A 22,074-nucleotide genomic window follows, 5' to 3' on the forward strand; every position below is an offset into this window, starting at 1 on the left:
TCCTCACCCTCTTGCAAACAGTTTCCTTTCATAACTTCCAGGGATTGCCTCTTGTCATCACTCCTTCCCGCTGTTCAACCAAGCAAAAGAACTTCCCAGTGTCAACCCTGTAACCACCTCTAAGTTTAAAAGTCTCAATCATATCACCTCTCCTTCTTCTATCCACCAAACTCTGCAGTCTACATTCCGTCAGCCAATTCTCATAACTAACAATGTACAGTCCTGAAACCATCTTTGTTATCTGCCTTTGTAACCTTTCACAGTTAATTTATCCTCTTCAAATCCTGGGGCCTAAATCTGAGAACAATAGTCTAAGTATGGTCTGATCAGAGACTTATACAACAGAATGATAACCCTTTTATCTCTGCAGGTCAGTGTCCTCATTATTGCAGCAATCTTCTGTGTTACCTTCACCACCTTTGCAATGTGTCCTATAAATTTCAGGTTTCTATCAAACATCAACCCCAGATCTCGTATCCCCTACTTCCTCCAATATAACTCTTCCCATAGAGTATGCAGCATCCCAGAGTTCAGTAATCCCGTTTGGAAAGAATAGAAAGTTGCAGCTGTATTCTAAGTAGCACGATGGGTGATAACTGGGATGATCCTTGTCCGGTTGTTCAGGAACAACCTGAAATAAAACTGTTTGCTAAATGGAGTACCAGTGATGTTAAAGTCAGTGACATCAGTTTAACTGATTATATTGCTGTCAAAGAAAAATATGCTAGGTACTTCCTCATTCTGCTGGTCGCTATGCTACCAAGAGGTTTCGTAAAGCTAAGTGCCCTATTTGGAGTATGGGGGGGGGGGAGTATTGTTGATGAGCTACAGCCAAGGAGAATAGAAGTTGAATTGAAGGATAGGGAAAAGAGCACATTTGAGGCCATTTGGTGTGAGATTGTGGCTAGCAGAACTAAATATACAATTGGGTGCTGCTATACACCAGGTGATGGAAAAGATGGCAGTGACAGTATGCACAAGCAAATAGAAGAAATGAGTGGCAGGAGGGTGATTATTATGGGTGATTTCAACTATGGTCGCATTGATTGGAGTGAGGAGAGGACACACGGGAGGAAGGAATTGGATTTTATGCGGTTATTAAGGGATAACTATCTGCGACAGCATGTAATGGAAAATACTAGGGGTCAGAGAGTGCTTGACCTAGTAATTACATCTGAGGATTTGGCTGTAACAAATATGACCACATTGCCACCAATCGGTGAGAGTGATCATAGGGTCTTGACTTGGGAGGTGGCTAAAGGTGTAGAATTTTCAATTAAGACAGGGTACATGTGGAATTATCGGGCTGGAAAGTATGACAAGCTTAGAAGTTTGATTGGCTCAGTGCCATGGCATGTACAACTGCAAGGACTAGAAGTTGATAGTGCATGGGAGGTAGTTAAGAAGTGCTTGCATGAAGCAATGGCTGACTGTATACCTAGAGTCCGAATAATAAATCAAGTAGGGGTTAAATGGATGAATAACACCATTAAGCTTGAGCTGCAAAAAAAGAAACAACTATGGAGGGAATTTAAGGTGAAAGGTGACCGGCAGGCACATGAACGGTATAAAGCGCAGGCCAGAAGGGTGATGAGTGTGGTAAGAAAAGCAAAAAAGGATTACAAAAGAACATTGGCCATGCAGGCTAAAGAGAATCCTAAACAGTTTTTTAGATATGTAGCAAGTAAAAGGAAAAATGTACCTGGCAGAATGATTTTAAAGAAGCCCAATGGTAGGGAGGTAACTGAATCAGTTGAGATAGCTGAGTTACTGAGTGAGCACTTTGCAAGAATATATCATCCAGGTGGTGAGATTGCAGAAACAAATAAACTAGTAGATTATACGGGAATTGTGGTGAATGAAGTGGAGGTGAGTAGTCTATTGCATAACCTCAATCTCAATACATCTGTGGGATTGGATGGTATACCACCTCATGTAGTATGAGAAGCAGCTAAAGAATTGTCAGTACCCTTGACCATTTTGTTTAATTTGAGTTTCGGGCCTGGGTTAGTCCCGAGCGAATGGAAGGAGGGGAAAATAGTTCCACTGCATAAAGGTGGTTCCAAGACCGCTGTTGTAAATTACCGACCGATTAGCATATCAGGAATCATTGTCAAGGTCTTATAGAAATTAGTCAAGAAAAGAATACAGGATTGGATAGATGAAAATGGGATATTGTATGGGGGACAACATGGTTTTGTGAAGGGTAGATCATGTCTCAGTAACTTGCTCACGTTTTATAACACAGTGACAGCTGAACTGAATAGGGGTAATGGGTTTACAGTGATACTACTGGACCTTGCCAAGGCCTTTGACAGGATACCACATGGAACCCTAATCAGTAAACTGGAGCAGATGGGGATAGATATAGGGTTGGTAAGATGGATAGGAGGGTGGTTGAAGGAGAGATACCAGAAAGTGGTTTATTCAGGAGTGGAGCCAAAAAGACGTCTTGTGACTAGTGGAGTGCCGCAGGGCTCTGTTCTTGGACCACTGCTTTTCAATTTGTTCATCAATGATATTGGGAAGGATTTGAGAGGAAGTGTTCACTTGTTTGCTGATGATGCAAAGTTGGGTAGAGCAATTGTGAGTGCACAGGATGTCAAAATTTTACAGGATGATTTGGATAGTTTGGAGGACTGGGCTAGGAAAAATGGATGTCAGTTTAATGTGGCAAAGTGTAAGGTTATGCACTTTGGGGTGAAAAGAATAGCAGCAGTATATCGCATAGGTGGAACCGTACTCCAGGAGATTGTGGGGGCCAGGGATTTGGGAGTGCTGGTGGATAGGGAGTTGAAGTTTAGGGGGCACATTGCAAAAGTAACTAAAACAGCTAACCAAATCACTTGGCTTATGAAAAACACTTTAACATGCAGAGACAAACAAGTTGTTGTTCCTCTGTATTGAGCCTTGATAAGACCCCATCTGGACTTCTGTGCCCAGTTATGGACACCAGGGTTTCTTCGTGATGGGGAGGAAGTGGAGAGGGTCCAGAGACGAGTGACCAAGATGATAGCAGGTCTGTGGAATGAACCTTATGAGAACAGGTTGAGGATTTGTGGGTTGCAGAAATTGGATGATAGGCGAAGGAGGGGTGATATGATTGAGACATTCAAATTACTGAAGGGTTTTTATAAGATTGATCCAGAAGATATTTTTGAAAATATGACTGGTGGTGGGAGGACTAGGGGCCATGCATGTTAGCTGGGAAAGAGTGTAGTTGACAAGGGTGTTAGAGCTAGGTTTTTTACTTGGAGAGTGGAATAAGCTTCCAGAGTCTGTTGTGGGTGCTACGACCGTGAATGAGTTCACGGCAAGATATGATAGATACTGTGTGAATGTTGAATAGTTGTTCCAGACATTATGTTAGGGCCTCCCTCGATGAGTCTGTCGACTCCTTGGAGTTTCCCGGAACAATAATAATAATAATAATAATTGTTGAACGTCTTACAAATTCCATGATGATGCATGGACGATATAACGGCAAAAAATTGATGGCAGTGAGGATTGTGAAGCATGCTTTTGAAATTATTCATTTGTTAACAGGAGAAGTGAGTAGTTCTTATTCTGTTACTATGTGTATAACATTACCTTTTTTTTTTAGAAAAATGTAATGGAAACTTGTACCTTTAACTAGCTTCTATGTGTAATTTACTGATTGTATGTTTTAATAGGTACACAGACATACTCATTAATTTTTTTTTTTTTTTAGCTTATATATTGGCAAAATGATTTTAAGGAATGACGATGGTAAGGAGGTCACTGAATCAGTTGATACAGTGGAGTTACTGAGCATGCACTTTGCAAAAGTATATCATCCAGATGGTGACACAGAAAAATGAAGGAACCATTAGTTTATACGGAAATTGTGATGAATGAAGTGGAGGTGCATAGTCGATTACAGAACCATATGATGGTTCTGTAATAGACTATTACAGAATTATAATCCCACAGATGTATTCACATTAATGTGAATACATCTGTGGGATTGGATGGTATACCGGCACGGGTCTTGCGTGAAGCAGCTAAGGAATTATCAGTGCCCTTGACCATGTTGTTTAATCTGAGTCTCGGGTCTGGTTTAGTCCCGAAGGTGTGGAAAGAGGGGAAAATAGTTTCACTGCATAAAGGAGGATCCAAGACTACAGTTGCAAATTATCGACCGATCAGCATATCAGGAGTCGTTGTCAAGGTCTTGGAGAAAGTAGTCAAGGGAAAAATACAGGAATGGATTGATGAAAATGAGATACTGTACAGGGCACAGCATGGCTTTGTGAAGGGTAGATCATGCCTCAGTAACTTGCTCAAGTTTTATAACAAGGTGACGGCTGAACTGGATAAGGGAAATTGGTTTACAGTGATACTGCTGGACCTGGCAAAGGCATTTGACAGGATACCACATGGAATACTAATCCGTAAACTACAACATATGGGAATGGATATAGGGTTGGTAAGATGGATAGGTGGTTGGTTGATGGAGAGATATCAAAGAGTAGTTTATTCAGGAGTAGAGTCCAAAAGACAGCCTGTGACTAGTGGTGTGCCACAGGGTTCTGTTCTTGGACCACTGCTGTTTAATCTGTTCATTAACGATATAGGGAAGGATCTAAGTGGAACAGTTCATTTGTTCGCTGTTGATGCAAAGTTGGGTAGGGCGATAGCGAATGCAGAAGATGTCAAAATCTTGCAGGATGACTTGGATAGATTGGATTTCTGGGCTAAGGAGAATGGATATCAATTTAATGTGACAAAATGTAAGGTTATGTATTTTGGGGTGAAAAGATTAGCAGTAGTATACCACATTGGTGGAACTGTACTCCAGGAGATTGATGAGGCCAGGGACTTGGGAGTGTTGGTGGATAGGGAGATGAAGTTTAGGAGGCACATTGCAAAAGTAGCTAAATCAGCTCATCAACTCACTTGGTTGTTGAAAAATACCTTGATGAGCAGAGACAAACAAGTTATTGTACCTCTGTAATGAGCCTTGATAAGACCTCATCTCGAATACTGTGCCCAGATTTGGTCACCTCGGTTTCTTCTTGATGGGGAGGAGGTTGAGAGAATCCAGAGGTGAGTGACCAAGATGATAGCAAGACTGTGGAATGAACCTTATGAGAACAGGTTGAGGATTTGTGGGTTGCAAAAATTGGTTGATAGGCAGAGGAGGGGAGATATGATTGAGACATTCAAATTACTGAAGGGTTTCTATAAAATTAATTCAGAAGATATTTTTGAGAACAGGGCTGGTTGTGGGAGGACTAGGGGACATCCATGAAACTGGGAAAAAGTTTGGTTAGTAAGGGTGTTAGAGCTGGGTTCTTTACTTTCAGAGTGGTGAATGAGTGGAATGGGCTGCCAGAGACTGTGGTGGATGCTGTGACAGTGAATGAGTTTAAGGCGAGGTATGATAGATACTGTATGAATGTCGAAGAGTTGTGATGAACATGATGTTTAGGGCCTCCCTCGATGAGTCTAAGGACGACTCCCTGGAGTTGCCCGTAATAATAATAATAATACTGTACAACACATTGATGGTACTGGATTGCAGGAAATAAATGAGGCTAGGGACTCGGGATAATGGTAAATAGAGAGTCGAAATTCGGAGGGCATATCACAAAAGTTGTTATGGTGAAACAAAAGTCAATGATGAAAAGCATGCTAACAAATAAAGATAAGGAAGTTATTATCCATCTATTTAAGACTATGATTCAGATGCATCTTGACTACTGTGCACAGATTTGGTAACCTGGGTTTCTTGGGAGAGGATTCAAAAACAAATGACCAAGCTCGTGACAGGTGTGTGAAATACTCTCTATGCAGATACTTTTAAGATGCGTGGGTTACATAGTTGATATGTAGAAAAGAGGGAACATGATAGAAACTTATAAGATATTAAAAGGATTTTCTCATATTTATGCAAAGTAAATTTTTCAATATATGACAAATAGTAAGAGAATTGGAAGTCATCTGTGGAAGTTGTGTAACAGTGTTGTTATTAAGGATGTGAATTTTTGCATGGAGAGTGGGGAATAAATGGAATGGATTGCCAGAATTAGCTATCAGTACCATGACCGTGAGTGAGTTTAAGGAGAGGTATGATAGGTTTTATGTGTATAAACCTTAGTGTGGGTCTCCCACGGTGAGTCTCTGGACTTCATGGAGATACCATAAAATAATAATAATAAATCAGGTGCAAGACAAGCGTGCACCTTATCTCTACTGTTATTCATCGTCTATATGAATCACATTAGGTTGGAAAGTGGTATTAAACGTTGTCGTCGTCGTCTGGTAGCATCCTCTAGCAAGAGGGTTGCAGCAGATGAGCAGCTCTTCTCCATTTCTTCTTCCATCATTCTTAAACCAGTCCATTCCACGACGTCATTAAACCACTCTCTAGTTGGTCTTCCACGTCTTTTCTTCCCCTCAACTTTCCCTTGTAATATAGTTCTTGTCAGGTGTCCCTGACAAGAACTAAATTACAAGGGAAAGAACCTCTCAGAAGATGTCCTGCAAATCTGGTCTTTCTTTGCATAATATTCTTTAGCAGTGTTTTTTGCATCCCAACTCGTCTTAAAACTTCTTGATTTGATATTCTTTCTGTATAGCTAATGTTTTCCATCATTCTATAACACCACATTTCCAATGCATTAATTCTTTCCATATCTCTCTTTCTTAGTGTCCATGACTCACTTTCATAACTTGCAATACTCCAAACTGTTGCTTTAACTATTCCAATTCTAATGCCAATTTTAGTGTTTTTGTTTATTAAAATTCTCTTCGTTTCCATAAATGCTGATTTAGCTTTGCCTATTCTATTTCTAATGTCCAACTCTGAAGTTCCTTTCTCTGAGATCAAGCTACCTAAATATTGAAATATTTCCACTTCTTCTAAAATCTTTCCTCCACATCTTATTTTTACATTATCTCCTATTTTTCTACCCATTATCATTATCTTGGTCTTTTTTGTGTTAATTCTTAGTCCATACTCTTTACAAGAGTTTTCAATTCTTTGGATAATTTGTTGTAACCCATTTTCACTTTCTGCCATCACCACTACATCATCAGCATATCTTAAGTTATTAATGATTCTTCCGTTTATTTTTATTCCTTCTTCTACATCCTCAAGTGCCTCTCTAAACATTTGTTCACTATAAAAGTTAAACAATAATGGTGATAACTTGCATCCTTGTCTGACTCCTCTCACCACTGGGAATTCTCCTGTTTCCTCTCTATTTACACATACTGACGCTATTTGTGACCAATATAATCTCTTTAAAATTTCCAAGTCATAAGAGTCAATATCAATAATTTCTAGAATGTCAAAAAGCCTTTCATGTTTCACTGTATCAAATGCCTTTTGAAAATCTAGAAATCCCAAAAACTACTTTCCACCATGGTTTAGTGTTTTCTCCCCAATAATTCTTAGACAAGTTATAGCCTCTCTAGTTCCTCTGTTGGTTCTGAATCCAAACTGTTCCTCATTCATTTCTTTTTCTATTTTATTCCTAATTCTTTCTAAAATTATTTGCACCAGAATTTTTGCTGTGTGAGTTATAAGACTTATTGTTCTAAAATTGTTCCAGTCTAAAACTCCCATCTTTTTTTGGAATGGGGATAAAAATTGATCTTCTAAACTCCTCTGGTAATTCTTGTCCTTCATAAATTCCGTTAATAATTTGCCATAACACTTCCATACCCTTTTCACCTATATTCCTTATAAGTTCTATCTGTATACCATCTATTCTAGGCGATTTTCCTTCTTTCATCTTTTGAATTGCTAGATTCAATTCCTCCCTCATGATGCACAGTCTCTGCCCACTATGTTCTTTCCTTTGATTTTCTCCTCTTTCCCTGTCTTCATAAAGTTTACTTATATATTCTTCCCATCTCTGTAATATCTTCTCTTTTTCTATCAGAATTTCACCTCTTTCATTCTTGATTGCTCCAGTCCTTAACATCTTTCTCCTTCCTGTCATCATATTAATGTTTTTATAAACACCTTTTATGTCCTTTCTTTCTGCCTTTGCTGTTGTATCTTTACTTATTTCATCTAACCACTCTTCCTTTTTCCTTCTTATCTCTCTTTGTATCTCCCTACTCAAGTCTTTATACTGCTTTTTTTTCTCCTATGTTTTACTATTAACTAACTTTCATCTTTGTGTTATTTTCCTCAAAATATTTTCCGTCATCCATGATTTCTTTCTTTTCTCTCTTTCCTCTTCTTTTTTGACTAAATGCAATTCTGTAGCAGTAATTATGCTTTCCTTCAGAATCTTCCATTTTTCACTTGCATCATCATTTTCTTGTATATTTCTCTCGTTCATTTCTTCCTCTACTTTCTTTGAGAATTCATTCGCCGTACTTGGTATCTTCAGCCGCTCCATGTTCCATGATTTGTTCCGTTTCCCTGTAGTTACCTTTTTTAGATTAATCTGTATCTTAGTTGACAACAATATGTGATCTGTATCACAGTCTGCTCCTAGATATGCTGTCACATCTTTTATAATATTTCTATATCTTTTGTTTATCAAAATATAATCTATCTGATTTCTTCTACTATTTGTATCCTCCCCTGGGGATTTCCATGTGTACAATCTTCTTGGATGTTTCTTAAACCAAGTGTTCATAATTGCTAAATCATGCTTTCTACAGAAATCCAACAACATATCTCCTCTTTCATTTCTCACTCCCAATCCAAATATCCCAACAATATCTTCCTCCCTTCCTCTTCCGATTTTTGCATTCATATCGCCTTGTATTATAATTATATCTTTTGTTTCTTCACATTTCAAGCCCTGTTCTATATTGCCATAAACTCTTTCTACCTTCTCATCCTCATAATCACAAGTAGGTAAATATATCTGGATAAGTAAAATATTTCTTGGTTTTGCTTTCAACTTTACCACTAAAACTCTGTCTGAGATTTGTCAGTAGCCTTACACACATCCTGCCACTCGTTTATTCAATATTATTCCAATACCTGCTTGATGTTGCTCTTCCCCTCCTGAGTAAATTATTCTTATTCCATCCTCTGTTCTAAAATCGCCTTTTCCTTTCTATCTCACCTCAGCCATTCCCAGATCATCTATTTTCAATCTTAGCATATCCATCTTTACAATCTCCAATCTTCCAGTTTGATGTATTCACAAGATCCAATGTGAAAATTACTTTTAGCCCCTTTCCCACATGAATACTTTCCATCATCCACTTCTCCACCTCCTGCAGGCTTTAGTAAAGAAGATTCATATGACTGACATGCAATCTGGTCCATATCCATATGGGAACAAGTGACCTCCCTGGTCGCCAATTGCACAGTTCCGGACCCAGGGGACCCATCCTGAGCTGTGCATCGCTCGTCATTTTGATCTTGACTGCTCGTCCAAACTAGGGAAAAAGTAGAAGCATAGTGGTTTCCCGTTGCCTTCTATGCATGAAGAGATGAAAAAAGTAGAAACATTGAAAGAATCACCCCTAGCCCTCGATTACTCCAAAAGCATTGGGGGAAGGAACAAGAAAGAAAGAAGAAAATGATAGAAAGAAATAAGAGTAGGGACCATCCTATAGATAATATAACAGATGTATATTACATGAAATAAAGTATGGTCCAGCATCAGGTACCTTGGGTTCGCCACTCGGTATTAAACATGATATCAAAATTGGAGATGTTAATATAACAGCCTGCTTGATCGAGTGGTTAGCGTATCCACTCTCAAGCTAAAAGGCTGCGGGTTCGAATCCACGTGAGCATGAATGTTTGTGATTGTCTGTGAAAGTATAAGTGGTGGTTGTTGGCAGTAGATGGTATTGGTGTTAAGTGATGAAGGTTGGCGGAGTAGTGAGAAAACGAGTTGTAGAGTAGATGTCCTCCCTTGATGAGTCTTTGGACTCCCTGGAGGTGTGATGTAATAATAATAATAATAATAATAATATCAGCTCTGCTTTATGAAGATGATGCTATAATCCTAAATAAATCTAGTACAAGTCTGCAGGATTCTCGGAATTAAAATGAATAAATGTTGTAATAAATTTGGTATGAAAATCGGCAATAAAAAGACAAAGACAATTAAATAGACAGAAATACTGAAAACATCAACTCATCCTGAAGAGAGAACCTATAAAAGAAGTAAAACATTTCAGCTATGGAAATACTTTTATTGGGATTATATTGATCAAGTGCATATAACAACAACTAAGTTATACCAACTAGTTTCACCAACTAAGTCTGTTGGCATCCTCAGGGTACATAACTGATGTACGGCACTAAAAAGTAAAAAACTGTTACAAACTATAATCAACCGATTCCAATTATATTAAACAAAGAACAGAGTGTGTACAATACATTCATTGAACGTGGATGATATCACTTGTTGTTATTTAGGAACGTTCTATAGTTGGCACTGTAATTCAGTTCTGGCGAGTTGAAGGATCTGATAAGGGTCTTCCAGATCATGGGCAAGATTAGTCCTTGGTTCCTGTTAAGGTTTTGTATACAGCGGGTAACTGTTGTGGCCTCCTTAAAAATTCGGGAGCGGAAGTCCTCCCTCCATTTAAGGAATTGTGCTTCTATCCCACTCTATGGTATGGTTCGTTCTTGAGAAATGAAAAGCTAATCCTGATTTTTCTTCTCTGTTATTATTGACGTCACCTATGTGTTCTTTTTTGCCTAATTTCAAGTCTCCTTGAAGTTTGGCCAATGTAATTCAAGCCGCACGAGCATGGTATGTTATAAACTCCAGCATATTTGGAGAAAGGATGGCAATCTTTTGGAGATCTTAAGCATTGTCTAAACGTTTCTGTGGGTTTAAAGGCCACTCGTATTTTATGTGGTCTAAGGAGTCTAGCAATCTTATTGGAAACTGTCCCCAAGTATGGAATGACGATGGTAGAAATATAACGTACATCATCTTGTTGTCTTTGTCGGGATTCAGAGAAAAGTATCTTGTGGATGAGTGTTCGAGGAAATCCATTCATGGTAAGGTTGGTGGATATCAGGGATAGTTCTTCCTGGAGGTCTTGTTGATCTGTTGTAAGGAGAGAGGCACGGTTCTTCAACATATGTACAATACTAAGTTTCTGAGAAATGTGGTGTGAGGAAGTGAAAGGAGGCCACAACAGTTGCCCACTGTATACAAAACCTTAACAGGAACCAAGGACTAATCTTGCCTGTGATCTGGAAGACCCTTATCAGATCCTTCAACTCGCCAGAACTGAATTACAGTGCCAACTATAGAACGTTCCTAAATAACAACAAGTGATATCATCCACACTCTATGAATGTATTGTACGCGCTCTGTTCTTTGTTTAATATAATTGGAATCGGTTGATTATAGTTTGTAACAGTTTTTTACTTTTTAGTGCCATACATCAGTTATGTACCCTGAAGATGCCAACAGACTTAGTTGGTGAAACTAGTTGGTATAACTTAGTTGTTGTTATATGCACTTGATCAATATAATCCCAATAAAAGTATTTCCAGAGCTTTTTGGTCAAGAAAATTAAACGTTTTTTAACATTTCAGCTATTTTGGAAAAATTTTTAGTGAAGATGGAAAATTAAATATGGAAAGAAGACAACAGAATTAGTAAAGCTGGTATGCCAGGAAGTCAACTAAATAGCGATGTATAATGTAATCTTATTAAGCAAGAGATTCGTAAGAAAAGGATGATGTGGAAAGAATACCGTTTGCATCAGGATGACGTCCGTTATGAACGTAATAAGCAGCAAGCTAGAATAGTCACAACTGTTGTGCGGAAAGCAAAGTCTGACTATGAAAAGAAACTGGCTCTGCGTGCGAAACACAACCCACAAGAATTCTATCGATATGCTGCAAGTAAAAGAAAGAATGAATATGAAAGAATAACTCTTCTAAATCCAGATGGAATGAGGGTTACTGATGCAGAAGAGGTTGTTCAGTTAATGAGTACCCATTTCGTTAAAAGCTATCAACCTAGTGAATGTAACATTGACCTCACTCTTACCTCTTCGCTAGATGAAGAAATGCAGGTGTGTGAGGCCGAGGTATTAGAGCTGTTGCACAAACAAAATAAGAATTCAGCAATAGGGGCTGATGGAATATCAGCATGTGTGCTAAAAGAATGTTCAGCTGAATTGATCATTCCTTTGACCAGGATGTTTAGTATGAATCTCAGAACAGGGAAGATTCCGCAGGAATGGAAGGAATGTATGGTAATTCCATTGCATAAGGGTTGTGCAAAGACCAATGTATCAAGCTATCGACCAATTAGTATTTCAGGAGTGGTGGTGAAATTTTAGAAAAATTAGTTAGGGCCCGCATTCATAAATGGGTTGACAGTGAATCTCTACTTTACAATGAACAATACGGGTTATTAAGGGATGGTCATGTTTTAGCAACTTGCTCACATTCTTTGACAATGTCACCATTGAACTAGACAAGAGGAATGCATACACCATGATACTTTTGGATTTTGCTAAGGCTTTTGACAGAATACAACATGACAGACTGCTGCATAAATTGGAGAAAATGGGTTTGGGTTATAGAACATTAGCATGGATAAGAGGATGGCTGACTGACAGATATCAAAAAGTGGTATGGGGGTGATCTGAGTCTGGAAGGTTTAAGGAAACAAGTGGTGTACCACAAGGATCAGTGCTTGGTCCACTGTTATTCAATGTGTACATTAATGATATTGGGAAGGATTTGACAAGCGACATACAGTTATTTGCTGATGATGCAAAGATAGGCAGGGTAATCATGAATGCTGCTGATATGCAGTCCTTGCAGAATGATTTGAATAAGCTGGAATTGTGGGCATGGGCAAATGGTGTCAGTAAATGTAAAGTCATTCACTTTGGCATGATTACCTATCCAATGTCGTATTATGTTGGTGGGATTAGGCTAGGGATCTTGGAGTGTTAACACGTTCGCTGCCACGCTACTTCGGCATAGTCTGTTCCCCTACACCGAGCAATTTTGCTTCTTCAAGGTCAGTACAGTAATCTCGTTGCCTGCGGTAAGAGTCATACCAGTATACTCGTAGTTGGCTTGTGCAGAGCATATACCTTCTATGAGAATACACAGTTTTGATGCTAGCTCCACAAGCCAAGCATTTTCACTTCTTCAAGGTCACTACAGTAATCTCGTTGCCGGCGGTAAGCATCATACGAGTATACTCGTAGTTGGCAGTGAACGTGTTAATAGATAGGAAGTTGAAGTTCAGGGGCCATGTGGCAAAAATTGCAAATACAACTCAAAAGATAATTGCAATGCTCAAACGAACGTTCACATGTAAAGATAAGGATGTTATTTTGCTTCTTTACAAGGCCTTGATAAGACCTCACTTGGACTATTGTGCACAGATCTGGTCTCCTGGTTTCCGATGTGATTCCAATATATTGGAGAAAGTACAAAGGCGAGTGTTAAAAATGATATCAGGTTTGTGGAATACTGATTATGAAGACAGGCTGAGAATTTGTAGATTGCAGACACTAGCAAATAGGAGAAAGAGGGGGTGATATGATTGAGACTTACAAACTGCTGAAAGGATCATACATGATTTCAATTGATGGAATTTTTCAATTTATGGAGGGTGGGGAAAGGACGAGAGGACATCCTTGGAAGCTGAGAATGAAGGCTGCCAAGAAGGGTGTAAGGGCCAGATTTTTCAATCAGAGGGTGGTGCGTGATTGGAATGGATTGCCACTGGATGTTGTGAGTGCAAGCAGTGTGAATGAATTCAAGAATAAATATGATAGCTGGTGTGTGTAGTATGTGGCCTTCCTCGATGAGTCTCTGACTCCCTGGAGGTCTCTCTTAATAATAATAATAATATTAATAATATTAATAATAATAATAAGAGAGAAATTAATCAAAACACTAAAAAACATTATACAAGACAGTGTTGAACCCAATTTTAACTTATGGATCTGAGAGCTGGGTTAAAAAGCACTTGATCAAAAACTGGAGACCACAGGTGCATAAGTTGTGAGAAAGATTAGTGGAGTGGACTGATGGAATTAATGAAAGCATCATATAAAAATAAGGATATTATGAAAAAAATTGATATTGTTTGTATTCAGGAATACTTTAGCAGAAAGGCAAGAAAATGACCCAGAAAAAAGACCAAGGAATTAGGTGGATCAATACAGAAAAATGTGCCTTAGACAATAGAAATATAACATGTGATAGTATTGGAGTTTTCCCAGAACAGATTAATTTAGAGGAAAATTACTGACTGGAAGTTAGTAATGATGCAACTTTTTCATGTCTCAGAGTGTGTACTGTACAAATCCTGAGAGTATATATATCAGGAATATAAAGAAAATTAAATTTAGGATTTCCTATTTTGTATGTATTATTATCATTATCATTATTATTATTATTTATCAGGTTTCCATGGAGTCAAAAGACTCATCGTGGGAGGTCCTTCCCGGGAATCACAAAGTCTATCATATCACTCCTTGAACTCATCGACCGTTTTCGTTCTCATCACTCTATCAAGCAATTCATTCCACAGTTCAAACACCCTCCATACAAAGAAACCACTCCTTACCCTCTTGCTCACAGCTTCATTTAGTAAATTCCAGGGATAGCCCCTTTTCATCACTCCTTCCCGCTGTTCCACCAAGCGAAAGAACTTTCCAATGTCAACCCTGTAACCACCTCTCAACAGTTTAAAAGTCTCAATCATATCACCTCTCCTTCTTCTATCCACCAAACTCTGCAGTCCACATTCCCTCAGCCAATCCTCATAACTAACATTGCACAGTCCTCAAACCATCTTTGTTATCTGTCTGTGTATCTTTCCACAGTTAATTTATCCCCTTCAAATCCTGGGGACCAAATATGAGAACAATAGTCTAAGTGTGGTCTGATCAGGGTCTTATACAATAGAATGATAACTCTTTTATCTCTGCAGGTCAGCATCCTCCTCAGTATTGCAGCAATTCTCTGTGTTACCTTCACCACCTTTGCAATATGTCCCCTGAATTTCAGGTTTCTATCAATCATCAACCCCAGATCTCCTCTCTCCCCTACTTCCTCCAGTATGACTCCTCCAACAGAGTAGGAAGTGTCCCAAACCTCAATTATCGTTGTTATTATTATTATGGCCTCCATGGAGTCATAAGACTCATCGTGGGAGGTCTTTCCTAAGAAACACAAAGTCTATCAATACTCATCGAGGAGAGGTCCCCCCCCCCAAGAAACATAAAGTCTATCATACCACTCCTTAAACTCATTGACCTTTCTCGCTCTCACCACTCCATCAGGCAATGCATTCCATGGTTCAACCACCCTCCATGCAAAGAAACCACTCCTCACCCTCTTGCTCACAGTTTCCTTTCGTAACTTCCAGGGATGGCCTCTTGTCATCACTCCTTCTTGCTGTTCAACCAAGCAAAAGAACTCCCAATTTCAACCCTGTAACCACTTTTCAACAGTTTAAAATTCTCAATCATATCACCTCTCCTTCTTCTTTCCACTAAACTCTGCAGTCCACATTCCCTCAGCCGATCCTCATAACTATCATTGTACAGTCCTCAAACCATCTTTGTTATCTGCCTTTGTACCATTTCCACAGTTAATTTATCCCCTTCAAATCCTGGGGCCCAAATCTGAGAACAATTGTCCAAGTGTGGTCTGATCAGAATCCTATACAACAGAATGATAACTGTTTTATCTCTGCAGGTCAGTGTCCTTCTCATTATTACAGCAATCCTCTGTGTTACCTTCACCACCTTTGCAATGTGTCCCCTAAATTTCAGGTTTTTATCAATCATCAAACCTAGATCTCTTGTCTCCCCTACATCCTCCAGTATAACTCCTCCCACAGAGTATGCAGTGTCCCATCGATGTTTCCCAAACCTCAAGACTTTACATTTTGCTGCATTAAACTGAAATCCCCGATTTATTTGCCCATCCATCTAGCTTATTTAAATCCTCTTGCAGGGCTGCCGCATCAGCGCTATTACTAATAATCCTTCCCAGCTTCGCATCATCTGCAAACAACCGAATATCCTCTTGCAATTCACTGACAATGTCATTGATATAAAGGTTAAACAATATAGGTCCTAGTACTGAGCCCTGTGGGACCCCACTTGTAACCCTCTGCTTCCTTGAAACTGTCCCACCATACACAACTCTCTGATACCTATCAGACCACCAATCCTGAATCCAGTTGATCAATCTGATATCCAGATCCATGTGCTGCAACTTAAATATCATCTTATCATGTGGCAACCTGTCAAATGCCTTCGCTAAGTCTAAGAAAATGGCAGTATATATGCCTTTCCTTCATCTAATGCTCTTGTAACTTTATCATAAAAGACTAGCATATTGCTAAAACAAGAGCGCCCCTTCACAAATCCATGTTGACTCTCACAGATAACATTACCCTCATATGCCCAATGCTGTATACAGTCCTTCACTACTTTCTCCAAAATCTAACTAACTAACTATTGATGACACACAAATTGCCCTATAATTAGGCACTTCCAATCTGCTACCGCCCTTATCCAATGGCACTATCTCGCATTCCTTCCATTCCATGGGCACCTTTCCCGCAGCCAGACTTTCATTGAAAAGCCAGGTCAAAGGCACTGTCAGTTTCCTAGCACATTCTCTCAAAACTCTTGGTGAAATACCATTCAGTCCCACAGCTTTACTGACGTCCAGAGTACTCAGTATTTGAAACACACTCTCCTCCAGTACCTCTAAACTGTGAACCTGCCCAATCCCTGTAGCAGTAAAATTGACTCCTCCTGGATTAAATACTCCAATAAAGTTTTCATTGAACAATTACACTATGTCCTCTGCATCAGTCACTCTATTCCCATTTTTTTTTTTTTCCTCAAGACCTTACATTTTGCTGCATTAAACCGATACCCCCATTTTTGCCCATCTGTCTTGTTTATTCAAATCCTCTTGCAGGGCTACCACACCTGTACTATTACTAATAACCTTTCCCAGCTTCATATAATCTGCAAACAACTGAATATCCTCCTGCAATTCAATGACAATGCCATTGATATAAATGTTTTACAATATAGATACCAGTACTGAGGCCCTTGGGACCGCACTTGTAACCTTCTGCCTCCTTGATACTGCCCCACCATACGCAACTCGCTGATACCTATTGGATAGCTAATCCTGAATCCAGTTGTTCAACATGACATCCAAACCCATGTGTTGCAACTACAACTAAAATTGTTGCAACACAACTTATTGATATTAAAACTACAATAAGTGCAAGGTGTTGCATTTTGGAATGCAGAAATATAAGGTACTATATTTGGTACTGTGTACTATATCGGTGGTGCCGTACTGTAGAAGTGGATGAGATTAGAAATTTGGGAGTGATAGTTGACAGTAGACTGAAGTTTAGAGGGTAGTATATTGCTATTGATACAAAGGAGGATGCACTTTGTAGTGCTAATATGATAAGAAGTACTCCAACATGCGAGGATAAGGAAGTGGTTGTGCCACTGTATAAATCCCCAAACTGGCCATGACATCTATAGATGTCCAGTTAAATCTGGATATGATTCTGTAACACCTATTGAATAACATGGATAAGAAGTGCAATTTGGTCTCACTATTTCATCCACCTTGGCTGGTAGGGAGGATAAGGCACTGGTCTGACCACACTTGGACTATTGTGCTCAGATCCAGAGGCATTCCTGGAAGTTACGTAAAAGTGTGTTCATGAAGGGTGTGAGGAATAGATTTTTTACACGGAGAATCGTCAGTGAATGGAATGCATTACCAGAATGGGTTGTTAATGCAAGGAATGTTAAGGATAAATATCCTTTCTTTTAAGCTTACATGGTGATCCGAATGCATTTTTTTTGAAAATTATGGAGACAACTACCGGGTTTGAATAAAAACTTTAGTTTAATATAACTAAAATCTACATTCGATATTTCGACCTTTATGTCAAGGTCATCATCTGGAGTATACTGGTCAAACTGGTTTGTTAAAGATACTGACCAACCGCTACAACAATCCAACAATCGTTGGCCTGACCTCTGGTGGGGGAAAAAAAAATTATACATCAACGCTAGAGTCCTATTATTAGTGTTATCTGTTAATTATAGTGTTTATCAGGATTTTGCAGGCTTCCTGAGAAATCCTGATAAACCACCCAAATATCAACAACAAAGACGGCATGAAAATTCCAAGGATCTGGATGGCACACATTCAGCCTACCTAATACATAAGATCCAACATAAGTCAGGACTCTAACCAATCTTCAACTAGTATTAGAAACCATTCCATACCAACTGGCTGGAATGTACAAGTATAATCATGATGTTAATATAGGTGTATAGATAGATACTTGTTGTTATGCCCAATGTATTTCTACAACCAACAGATAACACTAATAACTGACTCTAGCATTGATGTATAATTTTTTTTTTCCACCAGAGGTCAGGCCAACAATTGTTGTAGCAGATGGTCAGTATTATCTTTAACAAACCAGTTTGATTGTAGGGTAGCTTGTTTTCTGTGTATAGTTGTATGCTCCAGATGATGACCTTGACATAAAGGTCGAAACGTCGAATGTAGATTTTAGTTATATTAAACTAAAGTTTTTATTCAAACACGGTAGTTGCCTCCATAATTTTCAAAGAAATGCATTAAGGATAAATATGTTGTCATTTGAACAAACCGCCCATGATGAGTCTGTCGACCTCATGTAGGGTGTAATATTCTGAATTTCAACCTCTGTCCTTTATCATTTTCAAAATCCTGGCCTCATTAATACCTTGAAATCCAGTACCATCAGTAATATTTTCATTTGAAAGTGCATAACCTTACTAAATTAAACTGACAACTATCATTCTACCCAGTTTTGCATCATTATTATTATTATTATTATTACGGGTATCTCCATGGAGTCAGTAGACTCATCGCGGGAGACCCAAACTAGCAAAACAATATCTGTCATATCTCTTCTTGAATTCATTTACAGACGAAGAGCTCACAACTAAGTCAGGCAATGAATTCCACTCGTTCACCACCCTCCAGGCAAAAAACCTTGTTCTGACACCTTTGTTAACCACACTCTTCTTTAATTTCCAGAGATGACCTCTTGTTCTTCCATCACTATCACACAGCTGAAACATTTCCCCTGCATCAATCCTATAAAAACCTTTTAGTAATTTGAATGTTTCTATCATATCCCCTCTTCTTCGCCTATCAACCAATCTCTGCAATCCACAAGCTCTCAATCTATCAACGTAGGGAGCATTTTTTATATCGCTCACCAACTTGGTCACTCTTCTCTGAACCCTCTCCACAGCCTCCTCATCTCCAAGGAATCCAGGTGACCAGACCTGAGCACAGTAATCCAAATGTGGAAGTATCAATGCTTTATAAAGGGGAATAATAACTTCTTTATCTCTGGATGTCAGTGTGTTCCTCAACAACCAAGTAATCCTATGTGCAATCTTGGACACCTTAGCAATGTGTCCTCTGAACTTCATCTCCCTATCTACCAATACCCCTAAGTCCCTAGCCTCATCAATCTCTTGGAGTACCTTTCCATCGATGTAGTACACAGCTGGTAATCTTTTAATCCCAAAATGCACGACTTTACACTTTTCCACATTGAACTGACATCCATTTTCTTTTGCCCATTTTACCAGCTTATTTAAATCCTCCTGCAAACTTTCAACATCAGCTTGATTTTTTATTGCACTACACAACTTTGCATCATCAGCAAACAACTGAATATCTCCCTTTAAGCAGTTTCCCATATCATTTATATACAAATTAAACAACATTGGCCCAAGCACAGAGCCCTGAGGCACACCACTGGTCACCTGCCTCATTCTGGATTCGGCTCCTCCATACACCACCTTATGGTATCTCTCCCTGAGCCATTCTCCTATCCATATCACCAATTAATATCCATTCCCATCTGCTCCAATTTGCGTAACAGTGTTCTATGGGGTATCCTGTCAAAAGTCTTAGCAAAATCCAGAAGTACCACTGTGTAGCCAGTTCCTTTGTCCAACTCAGATGTTATTCTATTATGAATAGTTAATAGATTGCTAAGGCAGGATCTACCTTTAACAAAACCATGTTGGCCTCTATAGAGTATCATATCCTGATCCACCCATTCTTGAATTTTGTCTTTAACCAACTTTTCCAATACTTTTACCACTACTCCTGAGATGGTGATTGGTCTGTAATTTAATACCTCAGTTTTAGAGCCACCCTTATGCAAAGGAACCACTTTGCCTAACTTCCACTCCCTAGGGACCATACCAGAGTTCAAACTTAAATTAAATATCCAAGTAAGAGGGGTTGACAATTCATTTGCATGAGCAAGCAAATGAATGTTCTCCCTTTAAATTATTCCCTATGAAACAATAGTGCCCCTTAGCATCCTGCCCTCTGGGCTGTATGCTAAGTGTTCAATAGTTATCCTCATTCTCCTGGATTCTACTTCAGTACATATCCATCTCTAGTATGTTTGGCAGTCAATTATCCTTCTCCCTCTGATCCATCTCATGAGCCTCATATCCATTTGATTTGTTACAATTAATGTAATAATTTTCTGCACAGAATTCTCTTATATGCACTTAAAGAAAGTCCAGCAGCATCAAGGTGTAGCCATTTTCCTTACCCAACTGATATGTCACTATTATAAAAAGTAAGTAAATTACTCAATTGGAACCTACTTTGCCTCAGCAACTGCAATATCTTAATCTGGATGATATAATTTTGTAAGATGATCACCATCTGCTTCTGTTGCTTTCCTACTATCATCAGCACTGATTGCAGTTATCATTTCATAAGCATTCTTCCTCATTCCAAAAAAAAAAAAAAAACTTTGGGAGAACATAAAGAAAAAGGTGATTAGCATGTCGATGGGCTGTATGGAGCACAGGCAAGAAAGGTGACTAGCACAGCAAGGAGGTATAAATCAGGAAATTAGCTAAGCAGGTCAAAGGAAACCATAAGCTTTTTTTGTTGTTGTTTTTACTTGCTTGCTTGCCATGCAATGATTGTAGCAACTTTTGAATTAAGAAGTAGCTCTAATAATTTATGATAGATATTTTTAAAATTATCTCCACTTTAATTTAAACAGTGTTGTACACAATATTCACATGGGTTGGGGGAGTTACATTAGAGAGGGGGCTGCATACAAAACTTGAATACTGTCGATAAGTGGAGAGTAGATAGGCCAGGAGAGTAACTAGGTAAGGAAGGAGAAACTGAAATATGGGAAGAGATTGGCTCTAAGCTCCAAAGAAAACACTCAAGCATTTTTTAGCTATGTGGCCAGTAGGAGGAGAAATAATTTTGGAAGAATGACATTGTGGGAAGAAATCTGGAATACAGTGACTGATGCAGAGGACATAGTGGAGTTGTTCAATGAACACTTTATTGGAGTATTTCCTCCAGCATTAAAATCTGAAGAAGGGCATCCGGTCGGAAAACTTCAGTGCCAACTCAAACTATGATTATGAGTGGAAGAGAAAATGATATAAGGGCTAGGGTGTACCCCTTAAGTGACGCGCAGACACATTGCCCTACAGTTGTGAGAAGTGGACGAGGGCTACCGCATCAAGGGCGGGTGCGGTTAAAGAAGCGAGCCCAGCAGGTGGAGAGGATGTTGCGAGTGGGAACACTGAATGTTGGAAGCATGACTGGAAGGGGAAGAGAGGTGGCAGACATGATGAGGAAGAGGAAGTTGGACATTTTGCGTGTGCAGGAGACAAGGTGGAAAGGGGGAAAGGAACTGGGAGATGGATATAAATTGTTCTACTCGGTAGCGAATAACGAGGGAAGAAATGGTGTAGGAATTGTGGTGTGTGGCAGAATGAAGGGTGAAGTACTGGACGTGGGTAGAAGGAACAACAGGTTCATGCGAATGAAATTGGGTCTTGGAGAAGAGCGGGTGGTCGTATTATGTGTATATGCCCTGCAAGTTGGTTGTACAGCAAAGGAAAAAGATGAGTTCTGGAACGTGTTAGATGAAGAAATGAGGGAATTGGAAGAAAATGAGATGGTGATTGTCGGAGGAGACTTGAACGGGCACATAGGAAGACAAAATAGAGACTGTGAAAGGGTGCATGGTG

At 39.1% G+C, this 22,074-nt stretch overlaps 1 pseudogene; it reads left to right on the plus strand.

Annotated features, from left to right (window-relative positions):
• The first annotated feature begins 573 nt into the window (after positions 1–573).
• Positions 574–3,695, plus strand: LOC150107846 (small ribosomal subunit protein uS7 pseudogene; annotated as a pseudogene).
• Positions 3,696–22,074: the final 18,379 nt, after the last annotated feature.

This window comes from Typopeltis vanoorti, chromosome 4 (assembly GCF_054136105.1).
Source record: "Typopeltis vanoorti isolate ZY-2024b chromosome 4, IOZ_Tvanoo_1.0, whole genome shotgun sequence".
In the NCBI taxonomy this organism is placed as follows: Eukaryota; Metazoa; Arthropoda; class Arachnida; order Uropygi; family Thelyphonidae; genus Typopeltis; species Typopeltis vanoorti.